The following is a 21113-nucleotide window of genomic DNA, read 5'->3' as shown; positions in this document are numbered from 1 at the left end:
TTAAGGGGGGCTCCCATACAACAAACACGATTTTTTTGCTCTATTTTTTGTTGATGGTGCGGAAACCCTCCGTGTGCGAGTCCGACTCGCACTTGGCCGGTTTTTTATTTTTATATTTACAATACTTGTTACCTACTCACTTAAGTTCTGTCATTGTTTTTATTGACAACTTTACTTTTGTAGTGCACAATAAAGTACATATGTATTTTATTATTATTATAAGGTTACAACTACCTTGCTCTGGCAATTTTTTTTCAACCACTAATGAACCTCAGTCCTTATAACTGCAAGCCATACAAATTCATTTCTCAGTTCCAAAACGACCTAAGTCTCTTTCAAAACCAAATCTTTTAACCCATTTAACTAAATTTAAAAACAGCGGTATTTCTCAATTACCTTCCTTTATACTTATAAAATCTTTTGTTAATATATTATTAATGGAAACGTCACGTCAGCCGCCATTTTCAATTTTGTTATACAATGGCGGAAGTTCTTTGAATAATTATGACACTTACGCCATTTTGAAGCCGCCATTTTGTTGTAATTATGGCCGCATGATCGCGAATTTGAAATAATGATTGATCGATGGACAGTGCAATGTTGTGGACGTGAAATTTTTGCATTTTGGGTTCGCGTACTGAAGGTTTATTTGGGCGATTTTTATTATTATTAGTCTTTTAAAGCTTATGCCGAGCAATCGGTACGTATTCATTGTATCAATGTAGCCTAATTATGTAGATGTATTGTGATCGCCTCCTATCAACTAGGTAGGTACAATTTACCAACATTTATTTCACCAACATCCTTTCCTGCAAATTTGTGCTTTTGTATTGAACTCGTTTTTTTTAAGACATTAAAATAAAATCTCAGTTTTCAATAGGTATAAGTATACATTTTTATATCATGATGTCGCTGTCATTGTATAATATAGATATAGATCTAAAAAAGATCACAAACCGCAATAACTTAGAGACCTTTAATTACTTATCTTTATTTGATTATTTTTTGTGATAACATACACAATGAGAGGAGATACGTTGGTTACTAAAACGGTGAACCTAGGTGTAAACTACGTATAAAAAAGTAAAAAATAAATGGGGCGACTTTGCTTTTATTTATTTAGCTTATTAAAAAAATAGAATAGAATATAAAACAGCAAAAAAAAACATTTTTTTTATAGAATTAAATGCTAAACATTTTTTAACCTGACTGTACTTCATAGCTTGGGGTTGGGTACTTCAAAATTAAAGAAGAGTGTACTTAGTGACTTCGCGTCTACTAACGACAGGCAACTTGTACTGCGATGGTGGCAAATAAGCGCCATGTCGCCTGATTGTATGCGGACACCATAGCGTATGATTCACGAGCTCTTAGGATAAAAAGTATTTGAGATATGGAGAAAAAATGTATGTCTTAAAATTTCCATATTATATTTTCCGATAACAAACTGAAATAAATGTCATATACGAAGAAAACGTGACCAAGGCCTCCAGTGTCCAGGGCTGGAATTGAACCAGCGTCCCTCTACTATCGCGGCAGGGTGCCTAAGCCTCTCGGCCATGAGGGTCACAGCGAGATCGGTCGAAATTTTCCAAGTAGGTACATATATGATACTGAGGCCTTTTTTTCGACCCTTAATTACTGTCATACTAAAGAAAAATGGTAACGGAATAGAAAAAGGGAATAAAAAACTTGGGATACATTCTTCATATATTATACATACATAGAATGAACAGTCCTCGTGATTCTGAGAAGAAACAACACAAAAAAAAAGCGGCCAAGTGCGAGTCGGACTCGCACATGAAGGGTTCCGTATTTAGGCGATTTATGACGTATAAAAAAAAACTACTTACTAGATCTCGTTCAAACCAATTTTCGGTGGAAGTTTACATGGTAATGTACATCATATATTTTTTATAGTTTTATCATTCTTTTATTTTAGAAGTTACGGGGGGGGGGGGACACACACATTTTACCACTTTGGAAGTGTCTCTCGCGCAAACTATTCAGTTTAGAAAAAAATGATATTAGAAACCTCAATATCATTTTTGAAGACCTATCCATAGATACCCCACACGTATGGGTTTGATGAAAAAAAAAATTTTGAGTTTCAGTTCGAAGTATGGGGAACTCCAAAAATTTATTGTTTTTTTTTCTATTTTTGTGTGAAAATCTTAATGCGGTTCACAGAATACATCTACTTACCAAGTTTCAACAGTATAGTTCTTATAGTTTCGGAGAAAAGTGGCTGTGACATACGGACGGACAGACAGACGGACAGACAGACATGACGAATCTATAAGGGTTCCGTTTTTTGCCATTTGGCTACGGAACCCTAATTACCAAGTCTAAAAAAGCGTAGTAAATAAAATAGTGCGGAGTTCACTGTAATGTGCCTGTTAAACTTTTATTGTCAATAAAAATATTGTTATTGTTATTATTAAATAAAATGGCTCATGTCTTCGAAGTTTCTTCCTTTTCAAAAGTCGCTTTCGGTTAAAATGCAGTAGGTATTTATCACCTGGTTTTATCGCTGTAAAACGAATCGACTGACACCTCATTCATCTAGATCGGCTCGGTATTTTCCACGCTACGGTAGATCCTATGTACGTAATAAAAATACTTGGGTGACAAAACAAATATAGGTACTTGGGTGGATCAACTTTTTTTTATTATCCTGTCCCGTCAGTCAGGCGACAATAGTTGCATATAATTCTACAGTAGATCACACGTAAAAAAAACATTAATTCACCCACTTACAAATAATGCTAAAATAATACATAGACAAACATTATTAGGAATATTATTTTTACGTACATGTCCACGTTTCAAATTATAAAATATTAAAAGAAACTACAATCATTTAAGTAACTGAAACAAAACCTATAATCTTCAAAATATTCTCCTCTATTTTGATACACAAACACAAACAATATTCACATGCACAGTAGGTAAAAAATCTTTGTCAATATAATTTTTCAACCATTCTTTAAATATAGTCCTTATAAGTATTTTTTGTATATTTTCCCCATTCCTTTTTGTGTAATATATGTATGTTTTTCCTATAAATTTTTTATTTATATCCTTTATCTTTTTGGTACCTTGTTGTACATTTTGCTGCATTCGTCACCCTCTTTTCACTTTCTCCTCTCATCTAAAAGGTTAACTGGAAGAGATCCCTCATAGGGATAAGTTCGCCCTTGTACTTCTCACTACTTGTATGTTATTTTTAATATGTCTTTTTGTACAATAAAGAGTTTACTACTACTACTACTACTACAATCCTAGAAAAACATAGACAATCATTTTTCCATCAGACGCTTAAAAATCATGTCGCATCAGTGTCGCATATTTGCACTACACCGGTTTGCTTATTCAATCAATTAAAAAGTATGATTAATCAATCAATTAATCGGAACATCTCAATCAATTAAATAGTCAGTTGAACAAACCACCCACAACCGTGGACCATATCCAAACACTATAATTTCATAGACTCTGTATCAATGAGCGCCGGGCCATAACTCACGGCCATAAAGATCTATACATCATATAGATCCTCGATCTTTCAAAGAAATCATTGGAAAAAAGTCCAACGAGACTTCCAATGCATGCCATTATACCTGTCCCGTTTTAACGGGAAAGAATCCGAGGGAGAGATAAGGAGGGATATGTTTCTTATTCGAGTGGTCTTTCTGAGAAAAGTCAGTCTCGGATTGAGAGTCGAAGGCGACGGACGTTTTTGAGGTTAAACCAATTTTGTGGGTTTATTTTTCGATTGTTTTTTTTTTGTGAATATTTGTGACTTGAAGTGTCTGTGTTGTGTTCAGGAATTCCGTTTAAGGTTGGTTCTTTATATTGATTAGATATTTAAGATAGTTGGTAGAAGTATCGATAACGATATGTAATTTTTTGTATTTAACAGGATTCTTTAGGTAATTTGTCATTTTGTCGTGTTTATATGTGTAATGGTATATTTCCGTTCGAAAACGTAATGGAAAACAAGTTTAGAAACAATAACTTAAGCTAGGTTTTATTTTACAAGGGGTACTAAAGCTTTTGGGGTTTACCTACCTTTGAGTACAGTTGAACTAAAATTATTGAAAATGATAAAAGGTGAAAAACCTCCAACTACTTAAATAAGTAAATATGATAGAAAAAAATGGTAATAAAAATGTTTATGTCAATATTAACTTATAGAATGCCGTCTTATATATATAGTTAAACATATACTGGATGGGCCAATAAATACGGTGACGATTTTTTTTTTAATATTTTCCTTCAATACTCATCTACTCAAAGGTTAACTGAAAGAAATCCCTTAAAGGGATAAGTTCGCCTTTGTACTGCCTATCCTCTGCCATTTGTGTTCTGTGTTTTGTACAATAAAGAGTTTATACATAGGTACATACATATTTTACACGTTTGCAGAATGTCACTAAAAATTAAAAGGAACTAAGTACAATCCTTTAATAAAAACAAACTTATTATCTTCAAAATATTATCCTTTAGCTTTAATACTCAAACCCAAAAGTGTGTTAAAATGCTATAAGTACATAAAAAATACAAATTAAAAAAAAAAACAAGTCTCAAACAGTATAACAAAGCAAAAATCGTATACACATTTACAAATAATATTACAATGTCAAAATAAAACAATAACTAGTCTGGAATGACAAAGTGTAACGATGTCATCATTATTATGTATGTTAGCCTATAAGGTACCTATATGTAATGTGGCCTGAACTAAATTTTAAAATGAAATAAATAAATTAATATCAAATTTCTATGAAAATATTACGTTTATAATAACACTTACTCACTTTGTTGTGTTCAAGTCGTGCAAAGTTAACTTAGACGAACTCTAACAAGCATTCAGTTGAAATCGTCATCATCATCTTCCTCGCGTTGTCCCGGCATTTTGCCACGGCTCATGGGAGCCTGGGGTCCGCTTGGCAACTAATCCCAGGTCTCTTGACGTTGACACTAGTTTTTACGAAAGCGACTGCCATCTGACCTTCCAACCTAGATGGGAAACTAGGCCTTGTTGGGATTAGTCCGGTTTCCACATGTTTTCATATCAAATGATATTTCATACATAAGTTTAAGTAAAAAGCGGCCAAGTGCGAGTCGGACTCGCCCATGAAGGATGCCGTATTTAGGGGATTTATGACGTATTGCAAAAAAACTCGTTCAAACCAATTTTCGGTGGAAGTTTGCATGGTAATGTACATCATATATTTTTTTTAGTTTTATCATTCTCTTATTTTAGAAGTTACAGGGGGGGGGACACACATTTTTCCACTTCGCGCAAACTATTCAGTTTAGAAAAAAAAATATATTAGAAACCTCAATATCATTTTTGAAGACCTATCCATAGATACCCCACACGTATGGGTTTGATGAAAAAAAAAATTTTGAGTTTCAGTTCTAAGTATGGGGAACCCCCAAATTTTTTTTTTCTATTTTTGTGTGAAAATCTTAATGCGGTTCACAGAATACATCTACTTACCAAGTTTCAACAGTATAGTTCTTATAGTTTCGGAGAAAAGTGGCTGTGACATACGGACGGACAGACGGACAGACAGACATGACGAATCCACAAGGGTTCCGTTTTTTGCCATTTGGCTACGGAACCCTAAAAAGGGGTTTGAAAGTTATTCAGTTGAAATAGTAAAAATTAAAAATAAAATATTAGTCTAATGTCCTTCGGGTTTGGGCACAGGAATCACATTCCGCGCATACCGGAATATTACCTGAGGGCCCACATGCCAGACGGGCTTATCGCTTCAATCAACGATGTCTTCCAGATAACCTTTTGGTAGCGGGCAAAAAGAAGGAATTAGGGGGATTTTATGTATTAACATTATTAACAACGCGTGTTATTTGTATGGGTTCTAGTTTTAACTGACTGGAGAAAGGAAAGGAACATTTTAGGGCCGGCTTTATTTTTAGTTGTTTTTTTTTTAATAAAATTTGATGAAGAAAAAAGTTCCCTATAATATTTTAGCTTATGTGTTGATCTTCCTCAGAGTTACGAAAACGTGTGGTACTTCCGTAACTCAACGAAAAATTATAAAAAAAATTGTCCCAAATTCCGATTTCGTATTAATTTAATTCCACCCAGAATGAGGAGCTATTTTATTAAAAAAAAAAAATTAGTAGGTTCCGATCCGAAAAACGAAGGTAGATACTTACCTGTAGACAAGAAGACAGAAAAAACATATCGGGTACCTAGTACCTACGTACTAGGTACCTACCTATAGGTAAATATTCTACACATTTCTGCTGCTAACTGTACTGTCCAGACTGCAGTGTACAGTCATCTAGTTGAGCAACGAATATTACCGTTTTGCGAAAATAATGGAACAAACTTATGGAACACTCCTGGTACATACCACAAAAAAACGGGGTTACTAAATAATTATTCTAGCTAATCTTCATATTTCTGTGCCTGTCCTGGGGCCCATTTCTCGAACGGTATTAGACTAATATTATTAGTCTACAAAATGTCAAATCGTATGGGTTTCCATGGACCTATTTCTCGAACGGTATTAGTCTAATATTATTAGTGTGTTGTCATGGCGACCCATACGATTTGACAGTTTGTGGACTAATAATATTAGTCTAATATCGTTCGAGAAATGGGCCCATGACAGCACACTAATTATATTAGCCTAATATTATTAGTGTGTTGTCATGGCAATTACGAAAATACTATTTGACAGTTCGTGGACTAATAATATTAGTCTAATACCGTTCGAGAAATGGGCCCCACCGACTGTAGGTATTTGCGTGTAAGTCATCTCATCTACTTTGTAAATAACAAACTTTTTATACAACGCAGTAGGTACTTACGCTTAAATGCAGTAGGTATCTACTTTATGTAATTAAAAAAAAATGTTGAGGTGGCATAAGTTTGTGCAGTTGACTGTACAGTCTAAACCAGCGGTCGGCAACCTTTTAGCAGCCAAGGGCCACATAGTAGGTAACGAAGTTGACGCGGGCCGCACTTTGTTAATCTTTATGACTAGACTAGACATTGTCGTTTGTCATTATTACATACAAAATAGCCAGGGAGGCTCGCGGGCTGCAAGTGACAGGTTCACGGGCCGCATGCGGCCCGCGGGCCGCGGGTTGCCGACCGCTGGTCTAGACCGAAACTGCATTCCTTGTACAGTCATCTAGTTGAGCAACGAACATTCGCAGACGTTTCGTAACTTCTACAATAATGCAATGATTCTAAATCGGCAAAGCCCATTGATTTCTATTTTACGATTGACATGATATGGGGCATTATCTATGAAAAGGGACCTTATTGTCGATGGCGCTTACGCCGCACAGCGTCGCGCGGCATTGTATTATTATATCGGAGCATCGTTAATAATGGCGTAACCGCCATCGACAATAAGGTCCCTTTTCATAGATAACGTCACATTATTTTGTACTAGTATTGATATCTATTGTTTTATGTATGGGAGCACGTTCATTGGGTGGGAGCCCCACTTAAATATTACTATATTCTATTTTTAGTATTTGTTGTTAACTTGTTATAGCGGCAACAGAAATACATCATCTGTGAAAATTTCAACTGCCTGGCTATCACGGTTAATGAGATACAGCCTGGTGACAGACAGACGGACAGCGGAGCCAGTAATAGGGTCCCGTTTTTACCCTTTGGGTACGGAACCCTAAAAACAAGTACATAACCAAACTAATCGATAATCACGATTTCGGCGCGGTCAAAAGGCAAAGGTACGTAAAGTAGAAAAAACGGAAATCGTGTCTTTCTTTTCGTGTCTTTTGTGTCACAAATGGTTTCGTGACCCGGTGACGCTTCGAATCACGATATGACGCGATGTGACGCCTGGTCGGTGAGAAAATCGGTTGACCTTTTGGTTTTTGGTGGGTGGCAAATAGGCACGATTTTGGTGGTGACCGGAACTGATTATTTGGGGCATTATCTATGAAAAGGGACCTTATTGTCGATGTCGCTTAAGCCGCACAGCATCGCACGGCATTGTATTTATATCGGAGCATTGTTAATAATGGCGTAAGCGCCATCGACATTAAGGTTCCTTTTCATAGATAACGTCACATTTGTATTTATTACATGAACATTGAAAAAAAGTTTCAACGAAAATGGGACAAATGAGTAAAACATCCATAGATAGGTAAATAGAATAGGTATACATGATTAGCATTGTAGAATAAAATATATACATATCGTAAAATTCATATACTAGCATACTTAAAAATAATACTAAACAGTTTATTTTTATGCTTTGTTTTAATTCTAGTTTTTAATTTTATATTGTAATTTTTATTTTAAGGCTTTTTATTATTTGTTTTATTACTTTTAGAATTTTAATATACTAAACACATATGTATTACATATACATATGTATAGGTAGGTAAAAATAATATTAACGGTAAAGACATTTTTGTGCCACCTCGTACCTAGTACGAGTAATATTGACAATAATATGAGATTTTTAGCAACTCTTAACAAACGGTCTTTGTACAGGCTGTCCCAAACTACGTTATAATTTTTATATGAACATTTTTTATACCTCTTTTACAAAATGTCATTAAAATTAAAACTACAAGCATTAAAATATATTATCTTAAAATATACTTTAGCTTTATTAGTTTTATTACACAAAAGCAAAAACGTTTGCTAAAATTATCATCAATGCGCCGCAGTAAAAAAAAACAACGGGTTGCACTTCGGGAGTGCCGGTAGAAGTGAAAACTCAATGACTAGTGCAAACTGTCTGCAGCACTATGTATAATTGAGGTTAACGCCATCTAGCGTTATTTCGTCGCATTACTTGAAACCCCTAAGCACATCACTGTTAGTACTCGAGTTATATAAGTACCAGTTAGAGGGAAACTCACTAGATTGCATTTAAATCAATAAAGAACAGTTTTTCGATCAGGTCACGTGTCCGTCTTACGTCTTATGCTCTCGCGAGTTTAACATTTTTTTCCCATCACAAAAAGTGCACAGCGCCGGTAAAGAAGTTTCCATTTCAAAAATGATGGAGTATTTTTGGACCAACCTGTATTAATGGTCATCTAGGTGCGAAATTACACAGAAATAAAATCCTAAAACTATAGATTCCTTCTACAGCTCTGTCAAAATTACAAAAAATAAAATTTGTCAGTCACCCGTTGATCACGAACGCTGTAAAAGGGTTAGAAACGTCGGTATGTATTTTATACGCGATATAATCCATCTAAAAACGTTTATTACATGAATAAATGTGACGTTATCTATGAAAAGGGACCTTATTGTCGATGGCGCTTACGCCATTATTAACGATGCTCCGATATAAATACAATGCCGCGCGGCGCTGTGCGGCGTAAGCGCCATCGAGAATAAGGTCCCTTTTCATAGATAATGCCCCAAATGTCGCGGTAACCGAAGACAATATTATGTAGAATTCTTTTTCACACAAAAAGTAATAATTTTGCAAAAATCACTCTAACTTTATCATTAAATTATCACGACATAAAGTGGTCGGCCCGGTTCGTGCATTATTTAACCAAGACAAACTATTAGACAAATTATTGATCACAAATTTATGTTAAAACACTTTTTCTTTGCAATAATAAATGTAAGTATTAGCTTTAAGTATACAGTCAAAATTAAAAGCGTAAAATTTTGATAGTAATTTGATTAGAATCCCGGAATAAGTAAAAGTAATAATAAAATAACTAGAGGTTTTTACGGGTATTTTTATAACTAGGGTCGGACCAAGCTAACTTTGCATTTCCAATGACAAATTATGACAATATCATTAATAATATGACGTTCGTAATAACACTTCCTCACTTTGTTATGTTGAAGTCGGTTTATAGTTAATTTAAAACATCTACTTTAACTCGTTCGCGGACGCTCAGTCACACCAGTCCAGTTTGACACCTAAATTTTATATGGAAATTTTGGGACTGCTATAACATTCCTATTTTAGGTTTGTATATGACGCGGAATGCTATGCAAGGCGAATGCTATGCAATGCGCGTCAATATGAAATATATTTTTTATACACTATGTGACAACAAATGCTCTACAATTCGGATGCATAAGCATGTCTGTCACATGACGTAGTCAAGATGTGTATATGACATCGCATGTTATAGCATTCATTCATCGTGCTCGATGGACTTGATGGCTGAGACTTCTGACTTCCGAAGAGGCGAGATTTTTGCTCTAAAGACTCATTGCTGACCTCTTCAAACATTTTTCTACTTCTGTTTTGTTCCCTCATTGCTTATCATTGTAATATTGTGTCCATCTGATACATGCACCATCTTAAATGTAATTTAGTTTTATTTTTTATTTCTAGATTTAGGGCCAGTTGCACCAACCACATGTGACAGACTGATCAACGTCAGCCGGCGCGCCCCGGCGCTTTACTATGAAACTTTCCATACGTAAAAATTTAACGAACTCTTCAACGATACGAACAGTTTGGTGCAACCGACCCTTAGTTATTATGCTTTATTAACATACCACACCATACGCGCCGTAATTTTACTTATTCGCTATGTGCACGACTGGTGCTGCCCTCATTTTGTCGGACTTTCTACGTTAATTCTTATGGAGTAAAATTAGTTCAAGCGGCTGCCGCTAGTACTAATGTCTGACATTCCATAAGATTACCTGTGTTTGTGACGATCAGCGCCACTTCCCCCTCCACCGACTTCGCACCTTACCAATACGAGTATGTTGTAACTATGTAATTTAGCAAGTCTATGTAAAATAATATGACTCGATTAAAAACAATAAAATTCGTAAATTAGTAATACTCAGAGAAAATTCAAGTTAAAGCGCAAATTTCTGTCAATATTAAAATGAAAATATAGTCATAAATAACTTCATAAGTATCAAAACATATAACTTACCCATTGTGTAAAGTCTTAACAAACGGTCTTCTAACGATTCATACAAAATGTATGTATGTATACAAAATGTATGGCGCGGAAACAGCCACAGATAAAACTGACAGACGGACAAATTCAAACGTCTTGTATTTATTGCCTTAACCAGTTCCTATCTGTTAGAGACAAGTAAGAAATAAAGACTTAAGAAAAACTCACGCTAGAACGTCAAGGTCCGTGCCGAGGCATCCGACACTTCGTTTTCTATGACGAATCATCTGTGATCACATGATGCTTTCTATACAGGGTGACATTTGAGTCGTGATCAGTAATATGTTTTTCTAACTCCATAAACAACGAGCAATTTAATGCCCCTACTCTTACTAAAATCAGACAAGATTTTTTTTAATTTTTTTGTTTATTTTTTGTCATTTATTTTACTTTTACAAGTAACAATGTGGTATTTAAATAGCTTTGTAAGATATTTCAAATGAAAAGTTAAGTAAATTTTATTTCTAACTGGGACAAATGACAAAATTGATGTCAATGACAGTTCCGATTCAAAGAGGCGATTCAATTTACTAATTTAAATATCTTAATAAGCCGTTGTAATATCCTAAATCCACTTATAAAAGTAAAATAAATGACAAGAAATAAACAAAAAAATCTTGTCTTATTTTAGTAAGAGTAGGGGCATTAAATTGCGCGTTGTTTATGGAGTTAGAAAAACATATTACTGATTACGACTCAAATGTCACCCTAGGAGCGCTTCTTTCATTTTTTGCCATTTTTATATATTGTGACCTTTTTTGCCAATTTTGTTTTGTTTCTACTCAGAATCACCAACTCTTTCGATCGTAATGGGATAAAAAATGTCCCAAAGTTTTTTCCTATTGTGTTACCATTTCCCCATATACTTTGTATGGCGGTAACAGAAAGGAAAGTTTAAAAAATGTATGAAAATTTCTGAAAATTTTAGGACACTTTTTTCTTCTATAAGGATGAAAAGGGCTCGCGATCCTGACTAGAAATAACACAAAAGTGGAAAAAAAGGTCACAATATATAAAAATGGAAAAAAATAAAAGGAACGCTCATAGAATTGAAGCATTGGACGCCGCGGCCCGGACCCGGACCGCTCTAGTGCGAGTCATTTTTTAATATCCTTTCAAAGCATCCCATGTAAAAAACTAGTGGCTCTGTGAACTATAGATATCGTGAATCTCCATGGCTCCTCCATTCTCCAAAACAAACATAATTATTCAATCTGCTTACAAATTTTCACGATAATAGCCATAATCGGTTAAGAAAATGCGACATAATAGACGGACATTTAAAAGCATTTTGGTGAAATGGAGACACTTCATAAAAACAAATTTGGATGGGCCATTACCAATTATAAAATGAGACTGAGACCACAATACGCAAAGACGTTTAGAAATCACACCGCACTGCCATCTAGACATAGAGTAAGTACATAGACATATCTGAGAACATTAAGACTGTAATTTAGATGTGATGTATGTGATTTGTGTTGTAATTTGTATGTGTGATTTGTGTTTTTAGATGTAGTCTGTAAATTGCGACAGTCTTTCTTTTTTACATGTCTCTGTTATCTACTAATAATATGATACGTTGGTATGAAACATGTCTGTTTTGAGCATAGCTCATTTTAGTGATTTATTCCGTAAATGAAGGAAGAAATGGCCCTCTTAACGTTTAGATGTATTATTTATTTGCCTTTTTCTTTGTCAGGGATCATCTTACACACATATGTGGCTTTCTATCACAGAAGGGTCCATTGCTACAAGTGCAATAAGGTCCTTGTCATAATTCCAACAGAAATTCTGATAAAGACGTCCTTATTGCACATGAGGACCCTTCTATTATAGAAAGCATATACATATCTGCCTTTTTGAGGATTTGACTAGCATTGTACCAAGGAGTTTCCGAAGTTGCCAAATTTTTATAGGAATCGTAATCGTATCAAAACCAGTTCTAAATAATAACGAATTGTTAAATTAGAATCGATCTCCTGTACGGCTACATGAGTCGACACTTGACTTTTACGCTACCGAAAGCGTGGACTCGATCGCAGTCCATCTCGCTCACACTGATGTATTGGTGCAATCGGGAGAGCGTGACATCGAGTGCCAACTCATGGTAGCCGTGCTTACCCGTGTAACATGAGTTACATGAGTCATCTTATAATCTCTATAATCATACATAAAACAAGCCTATATAACAACTTTTACACCAAAGGCGCAACTTGCCGGCCACAGAATTAAAACGGCCGTTAATGCAAATCGGTATTAATTTTACTGCGTGCTTATTAATTTTACCTCTTCATTCACCGACTGGAAAAAGACGATTGCTATCTTAATGTGTTTACTTTAATTTGTAAAACGGAATCGGACATTAAAACCTTGGTGATATAAAACGCCGTTATATAATTCCGTTTTTATGCCACGTGATCTTTATTTAAAGTTTGCATTTGTTAGACCGGGCCGTGCCCGGGCCGTGGCGTCCGACATGTCATTATCTATGACGGCTATCGGTGATCACGTGGTGCTTATCATAGAAAACGAAGCTCCGGCACGGCCCGGTCTAGTGTGAGTCAACCTTAATTGAATTAATATTTGTATGTATATTTTTTTTAATTAGCTTATTTTGCATATAATTGAATGTGAAGGGTCCACGAACATGAACATGTCTAGTCACATTTTTCGGAAAATGGGATTTTTATCTCAAAATGAAGAGCTCTTAATGAACTATTAGTTATAATGTAACACAACTTTATTTTTAGTTAAATAATACCTGGTCACGGAATTACCATACGTTTTGATATTGTTCCAAATTTTAAAAACCGCGATACTCAAAATGTCACTAGTGTGACTAGACCTGTTCTTTCCGTGGACCCTTCATTTAAGCTCTTATTTCAGTTATTTTAAAACAACACGATTTTAAACTACATGCAACTTGGCATGAATAATTACGTTACAAATATCTGGTACTAGTTTTCGCGAAATATTATTTCTTTATTTATTTCTCTTCTTAGTTTAGGGCTTTTTATAATATGGATATAAAACTAAAATATAAAATCACTTACAAAAACAATAAAAAAATATTATAAACACATTAAAAACCTAACCTAGGGTGCCACCAGCAGCGGGGCAAGGCCCAAGCTGCCGGTGGTCAGGGCTGCAGAGAGAGGAACCGGAGGACTGTTCGCTAAATATTATTATTATCATGCAAAGAAAATAAAGCGAGTCGAACTTTTGTATGTAAAACTTCTTTTCGGAGCGGTTTTTTGCGGCGGTTTGATTCGAGTATATCTTATTTTTTTAAAGAATTGGTATCGATTGAATTGGCATTGCTTATATTTACTGCTTATCAGGTAGATAATACTCTTAATTTCAACTATGTTTATTTTCCAAAATTCGCTTACCTCACAAGTTTCAACTAAACATCCCGCAACGTAAAACTATTTTAACCTACCAAAAGTAAAACTATGCTTTAAAAACCGAAACACATCAAACAAGAACGAATTAAAATTCCAAAAGAGACTAAATCGGGCATCAATTAAAAAATAATAAAAGAGGGCTTCTGAGAAGGAATACTCCGTGTCATACAAAGGGATTCCTGAGTCATTAGTTACTTTGTGTAGGTTTTTGCAAAAAGGAATTCGGAGTTTGAGATACGCAGTCTATGCGTTTAGGAAGTACGTATACAGGCCATACAGGGTGTCACCGTTTATTGTATATCACAGGCTTTGTCCTAGTTCAGGAAACAGAGGCTCAATCCAATATGAAACTGCTACAAACCTAATATAAGCTTTTTGTTTCCTTTTCTTTTGTAATTTTGTATAAGGCTGTAATACTGTATTAGGTTTCAAGTAAATAAAGATTTAAAGATTAAAAAATATATATTTGCATGCAATCATGCAAACATATTTTTTGTGTACAGAATCAGAATTATTTATTTATCGACGGGCCCTATAAACTATGATTATAATGAAAGCCGTGTATCGTTTTGTAAGACTGTGTAGTTAAGTTAACCATTAGTAAAGTTACAGGCAAGTTAATATAGTTACGCATGTCGGCCCGATAGAGGTACGACCGGTCCCGATACGATCGGGGCCCAAAATTCCATGTTCGTACACATGCTGAGGAGTCGAAAGGTTGTTAGAACCAGAATGAATGAAGGATTGAACGAATGGAAAGTTAATGTAAAGTGTCATTCTATGGAACTTGCTAACCATGTAAACAAACCGCCATATTGAAATTGTGTCTGAATGATGAATTTATTGGTGACTTTTGTTTACATAGTTAGCAAGTTCCATAGAATGACTGTTTAGTAACGGATATAGGGCGATATAGGCTCGGCCGGTTCCTAAATTCCATCTTCCAAAGACGAACGCTTGTTGCTAGAAACAGTGTAAGAATGAATGATTGAACGAATGGTAATTAATGTAGTTATAGTTGGTCAAGCAGATCTTGTTAGTTGAAAAAGGCGGCAAATTTGAAAAATGTAGGCGCGAAGGCATGTATCGTAGAGTATTTCGCGCCTTTTTCTACTGACAAGATTTGCTTGACCATCTATAGGTATATAGGTAGAGGTTCGACCGACCGGTTCCGATAGGATCGGGGTAAAAAGCAAAAAAATATAGAAAAAAAAATTATGGCTCATAATACGTCTATATCAAACTATCCTGGTTTGTTACATAATCCGACTCAGTTATTTTCGTTAGGTTTTGGAATGCATAGCCAGGGACGGATAGCAAACGCCGATAATGAATTAAATAAATAAATGTTATTAGGACAATTTTGTACAGCTCGACTTATTCCCACAGTAAGTCTTGTGTTATGGGTATTAGACGACGATTATATAGTGAATAGATATTTATACACAAAGAAAACATTCATAAATCTGATAAACACAAATAAATTCCCTTACCGCGTGCTTCGTAAGCAGGGTTACCAGTGGTAACATAATTATATAAACATCCCACCTACTAGTCTAGCACGGCTACCATCAGTTTGGCACTGACAGAAACGCCGTCGAGAACGTAATTTACTTACTATTAGATCTCGCTCGTACTCGCATATTAGTGCAAACGAGATGTATAGAAAGTAAATTACATTCTCGACGAAGTTTATAATCAGTACCAAACTGATGGTAGGCCGTATAGGAGGCCATTAAATAATAGGATTGGGGTTTTTAAAAAATAGAACAAAGTATAAAGGGAAACTAGCAGGCTGACCTAATAAATAAAAATCTATTTGACCTACTAAATGTTTTAGGAACTAAACTTGTTAAGCTTTTTCGTGGTAGCGCATAGGTAACATTTTTCCATATATCATTCTGTCATTTCTAGGGAATAATCAAAATGGAACAAAATAACTTTTTATAACATCAGTTTCTGGGGGACTGAATTTTCTAGAATTAGAGCTCATTTAGACGATGCGAGTTTCATTACATTGCGGGTTTTGATCGGTTGGTTGAATTGGACGTAATCAACAGTCCGCAATGAAACTAAAATCGCATGCGAGTTCGCGCGCCGTCTAAGGGCTCATTTAGCCGGCGCGCGAACTCGCATGCGATTTTAGTTACATTGCGGACTATTGAGGTTACAACAATTCAGCCGACCGATCAAATACCGCAATGTAATGAAACTCGCATGCGAGTTCTCGCACCGTCTAAATGAGCCATAACTCAGCCCTTAGGTAGGTATCTAAGTTTGAGTTACCAGTATTAAAGATTCTTTCATTCCGATTAGCAAAACAATAAAAAAAGCAAAGTCGAAGTGATTTATCGAAGGTCAACATTGTTCAGATATTTTACAATGTATTTCTACTACTTTAAAATTTCCACGAATTATTAAAAAGAACATGACTGAACAAGGATATTATTATTTTTAGGTGCATATAAGAAGTAGGTTATTTGATTTGTGACCTTTACTTGACTTTAACGTTTTTTGGTGCAAATGACTTTGACATTTACGGAGTTTATGTTTAATATGCAATAAATAAAGCTCGTTCAGAATGAGAAACGAATGATTTCCTTTTTAAAGTATAAGTGCAGTTGCAATAAAAATAAAACACGTTAAACGAGTTACGTAATAGTACATTAAGATACAAGTGTGAAATTACCTATTCGCACGTATATGAGAACGTGTACTACAACGTTTTACAGTACATATAGCCCTTTAAATGTTCGACATAGGCACGTAATGTGCTAATTACCGTACTAGTACGGTAAAGTAGCATCATGTGTACTGTAAAAATATAATTATAATAATGATTATACCTGTAGGTAGGTACTTACTTTTTAAATCTTTATTTATTTATTTGACAATACTTTACGCTCAAATTTGCTCTCTTAGAACTAAATAAAAATAAAAACTTACTTTGCTAAGTTTGAAATAGTTAACATTTTGAATAGGTAACTTTAGTTAGTTTTAAAATGATGCATTTTGTATAAGTTTACTATTTCCACCATATATGAGCCCTAGGGAGGCTTCAATATTCGCTGAATTGGGTACGGTCTTGGTAGCTCAGATGGCAGAGCACTGTACTAGTGATCCAGCGGTCGTGGGTTCAAGTCCCACCCAAGACAGTGAATTTTTTCACTTTTAATTTATCTCGAAGCTTAATAGCATCGTTCGCAGACGTTTCTGCTTAATACAATATTAATTTAAAACAGTCATATATTTTTACGACCAAATAAATAGAAAATCATTAAGATCCATCTAAAACTAATTTATAAATGAAGACATAACATTTTATGACATTATGTTTATTTTAATGAGCATACGGACGGTACATGCGCGAGTATCACTGAAGCGCGCTGCGCTGCTGTCCGTCCGTACTCGTTTTTTGAAAGCGACTAATGTGTGTATATTTTTGTGTTTTACGCCTTGGCTACACTGAGTGATTTTAAGTTTTAATTTTTAATGAGAATTGATTTATTTATTAATTTATTAATACAAGACCGGCGAGCGTGTATGAGGAATGTTATGAGAGTAACGGAAGTGAAAGAGATTATGTCAGGATCGTAGCAAGTGGAAATCCGTGGTCTCTGCCTACCCCTCCGGGAAATAGGCGTGATTATATGTATGTATGTATGTATGTATGTATGTATGTAATTATGTAGCCCGACATGCCTTATTATGTGTTCGCTATAGTTTTTGAGTTGAGCACGAAATATTTTTGTTATTACCTCTTTGGTGGCAAAATGGAAGTGCTCTCCGCTGCCAATACACGTCGGCAACCCCAGAGGTCAAATAAATATAAGTACTTATCAAATACATAACTAATCCAGTACCAACCTTTTATAGTAATAAATTAATAAATATAATTAATTAAAAAAAAACAATGAACATAAAATTAATATCCATTACTTATCGAAAATTATATAGATGAACATTTTTTTAAATTAAGTACATGGTTTTGTTATGCATATTTAGGCTGAATTGTAATACAGTATCCAGATCTAATTCATAACTCATAATCATTTATTTACAAACAAGATATATACAGTGTATTACTAAAATAAATTAAAAACTAGCTTAAATCTAAAATAGGCCCTTGAGGCATTGTAAGTACCAAGGATGCTGGCGACATTTCCTCGCTGTATCGCAATGCTGATTCATAACCTGTTATTAAATCAGAATACGCCTGTGTGTCCCGACCATTAGCCCGCGCCACACTTATCTCCACTGGAATCGCCCCTTTTTTACAACACTGCCGCCCAAATTTCCGAAACAGTTATATTTTCGCGAGAACCCTTATTTAATCATATTTCAAGTAAGTTTTCGGTATCGCACGGGAATCTGCCAATTTTATTACGCATTTCAACCGGAGCTGGGGTCGTTATTATATGTAATAAATAAATTAAATAACTTTCAAGTTAATATAGTTAACGGAAATTATAGCAACCCTCACTGAATGAAAACTAAACACTGTTCCACTTTTGTGGGCTCTGCTTTTTGGGCGCAAAAACACCTAAGATTCCAGAAAAGTGTCGGTTAAGTAAGTGACGCATTTTTTTAAAACATCACTGCATAGTAAAAAACAAAGTCGCTTCCCGCTGTCTTTCTGTCCCTATGTATGCTTAGATCTTTAAAACTACACAACGAATTTGGATGCGGTTTTTTAAAATAGATAGAGTGATTCAAGAGGAAGGTATATGTATAATTTGTTAACCCGTGCGAAGCCGGGGCGGGTCGCTAGTTTCTCATAAAGCTAAGAAGCACATGCCATCATAACGTTTGATTAGCATTAAAATCATCGGTATTATAGTACAGATTTCTACAATAAAACCTAAATAATTAAAAAAAATTAGGTACCTACCCAAGTATCATAGTATAAAAAATATAGTACCGTAAAATGGGGTGAGTAGGCGCAAAACTCAAACCTCGATAACATTTTATTTTTACATATGCAAACTGAATGGTGTATATAATAAGTGTTCCGGACGTTTGTATTTTAGTTTTTATTTTATTTTGGGTAGTTCCATTTCATAACTTTGACGATAAAGAGGAAAACCCACCTCACCCCGTAGTGCCTCGTATTTGGGGTGAGATGGGTTTTCATACAAAGGTGATTTTGGAAGATTGTTGGATCGATTTTTTTTTATTATGCGTATTATTATAGCTCCATTTTAAATTGGAATACATTATTTTTGTAGCAGTAGCCTTAAAATCCCATCTCACCCCCCTTTCATCCCTTCTCTCCCCATTCAAAACCCAACTCTCCCCGCGAATCCTACTCACCCCATTTTACGGTACAAAAGACATCAACGGGGTGAAGATCGGGCAGCCAAAAGGACGGGGTCCCTTTGTTTCCCATAAAGTTTTAAGTCATAATGTATTGTTTGTCATATTATCATTAGTCATAAAACTGAAACCATTAACTTTTCAGGATTTCCGTGAGGATATCGTATAGATAGGTTAGGATCCTGAAAAGTGACGCGTTTCTGAACCAAATCAATTTTATGACTAATGAAAATGCGGGCAAACAATACATTATGACTTAAAACTTTTTGGGAAACAATAGAGACCCCAAAAGGACACTGCCACTGTCCTGTTGTTTATCCTAAATATAATATAATAGAAAGTTTTTTTTAATCTTTTCTCACTAAATCCGAACTTAATATAACATTAAAAATGAAAGTGCCATAAACGTAACATTATATGAATGTATGCCCACTCTAACTGTATTTCTGTCACCTTATGGTTATTTTAACATGTTATTTAGATATAAATATGTAAATAGTATTCCGATTCAAATGAAATCGTCCATGTTCTCAATATTTGCCAATATAATTTGAATCTTATCCTAAAGAGATAACTTTACTTTTTAACTTAAGTATGTAACTTGAACTAAATTTACTGCCAATGGTAGATTTGAAACGTAATATATTACAGTTTCTCTCTTCTAAGTAGATAGTAGATATTTTTGCCATTTTGGCTTGTTCTAAAAACATTTTTAGTGTTCGTTTAAACTATTTGCAGTAGTATTCTATTTCCAATTTGCGGCACTTGCGGTCGAGACTTTTGGGCCTTGGTCGTCAGACACCAAAACATTAATAAAGGATATTTCCTGAAAACTTGTTGGTGTGTCTGGCGACCTACGAGCTAGCAGGGTCATATTTTGCCCAAAGGCTAAGTTTAACCATACAGCGGGGAAATGCGGCCAGTGTCCTGGGGACTATGCCCCAGGTGACATTAGGTTTCGTCTAAAATTGATGTAATACCTTTGTAAATATTGTAAATATATATAAAATGATATTGAGATAATAGAATATAACTTTGCAGTGACAAAACGTGGAAGTGCCTTTATATATTCATAAAATAATACGTTTACGGTGGCATTGTATATTCTGTAACTTGCCTGATGGTTAGGTTTAAAGATATGAAGTGTGCAAAAGGGTACCTATATGAACATTTCATGAGTGCGAAAGACGCAGACTACGAATAAAAAACGTGACCTTGAGCTTCGTAGCGGCCGCTAACGGCCTGGAAAATACGGAAAGCTGTATTCAGAAGATAATATATGGTGGGTGATTATATCTCGGAATATATGAAGGGTCCACGGAAAGAACATGTCTAGTCACACTAGTGACATTTTGAGTAATCGCGGTTTTAAAATATGGAACAATGTCAAAACGTATGGTAATTCCGTGACCAGGTATTATTTAACTAAAAATAAAGTTGTGTTAC

At 35.0% G+C, this 21113-nt stretch overlaps 1 protein-coding gene and 1 long non-coding RNA gene across 2 annotated transcripts in view; one reads left to right on the top strand and one right to left on the bottom strand.

Annotated features, from left to right (window-relative positions):
- Nucleotides 1–1905: 1905 nt before the first annotated feature.
- On the bottom strand, nucleotides 1906–5612 carry LOC134660549 (uncharacterized). Its single transcript, XR_010097885.1, has 2 exons — nucleotides 5306–5612; nucleotides 1906–1992 (listed from the first exon to the last, which is right to left on the bottom strand). It is a non-coding gene; the product is annotated as an uncharacterized LOC134660549 (long non-coding RNA).
- LOC134660470 (extracellular serine/threonine protein kinase four-jointed) overlaps nucleotides 3592–21113 on the top strand; it is a 30894-nt gene continuing 13372 nt past the window's right edge. Inside the window, exon 1 of the mRNA XM_063516227.1 lies at nucleotides 3592–3844. The gene's annotated coding sequence lies outside the window, so the exon portion shown is untranslated. The remainder of the gene's footprint in view (nucleotides 3845–21113) is intronic.

Source organism: Cydia amplana, chromosome 27 (genome assembly GCF_948474715.1).
Source record: "Cydia amplana chromosome 27, ilCydAmpl1.1, whole genome shotgun sequence".
NCBI lineage: Eukaryota > Metazoa > Arthropoda > Insecta > Lepidoptera > Tortricidae > Cydia > Cydia amplana.
This window is presented reverse-complemented; position numbering and strand designations above follow the sequence as displayed.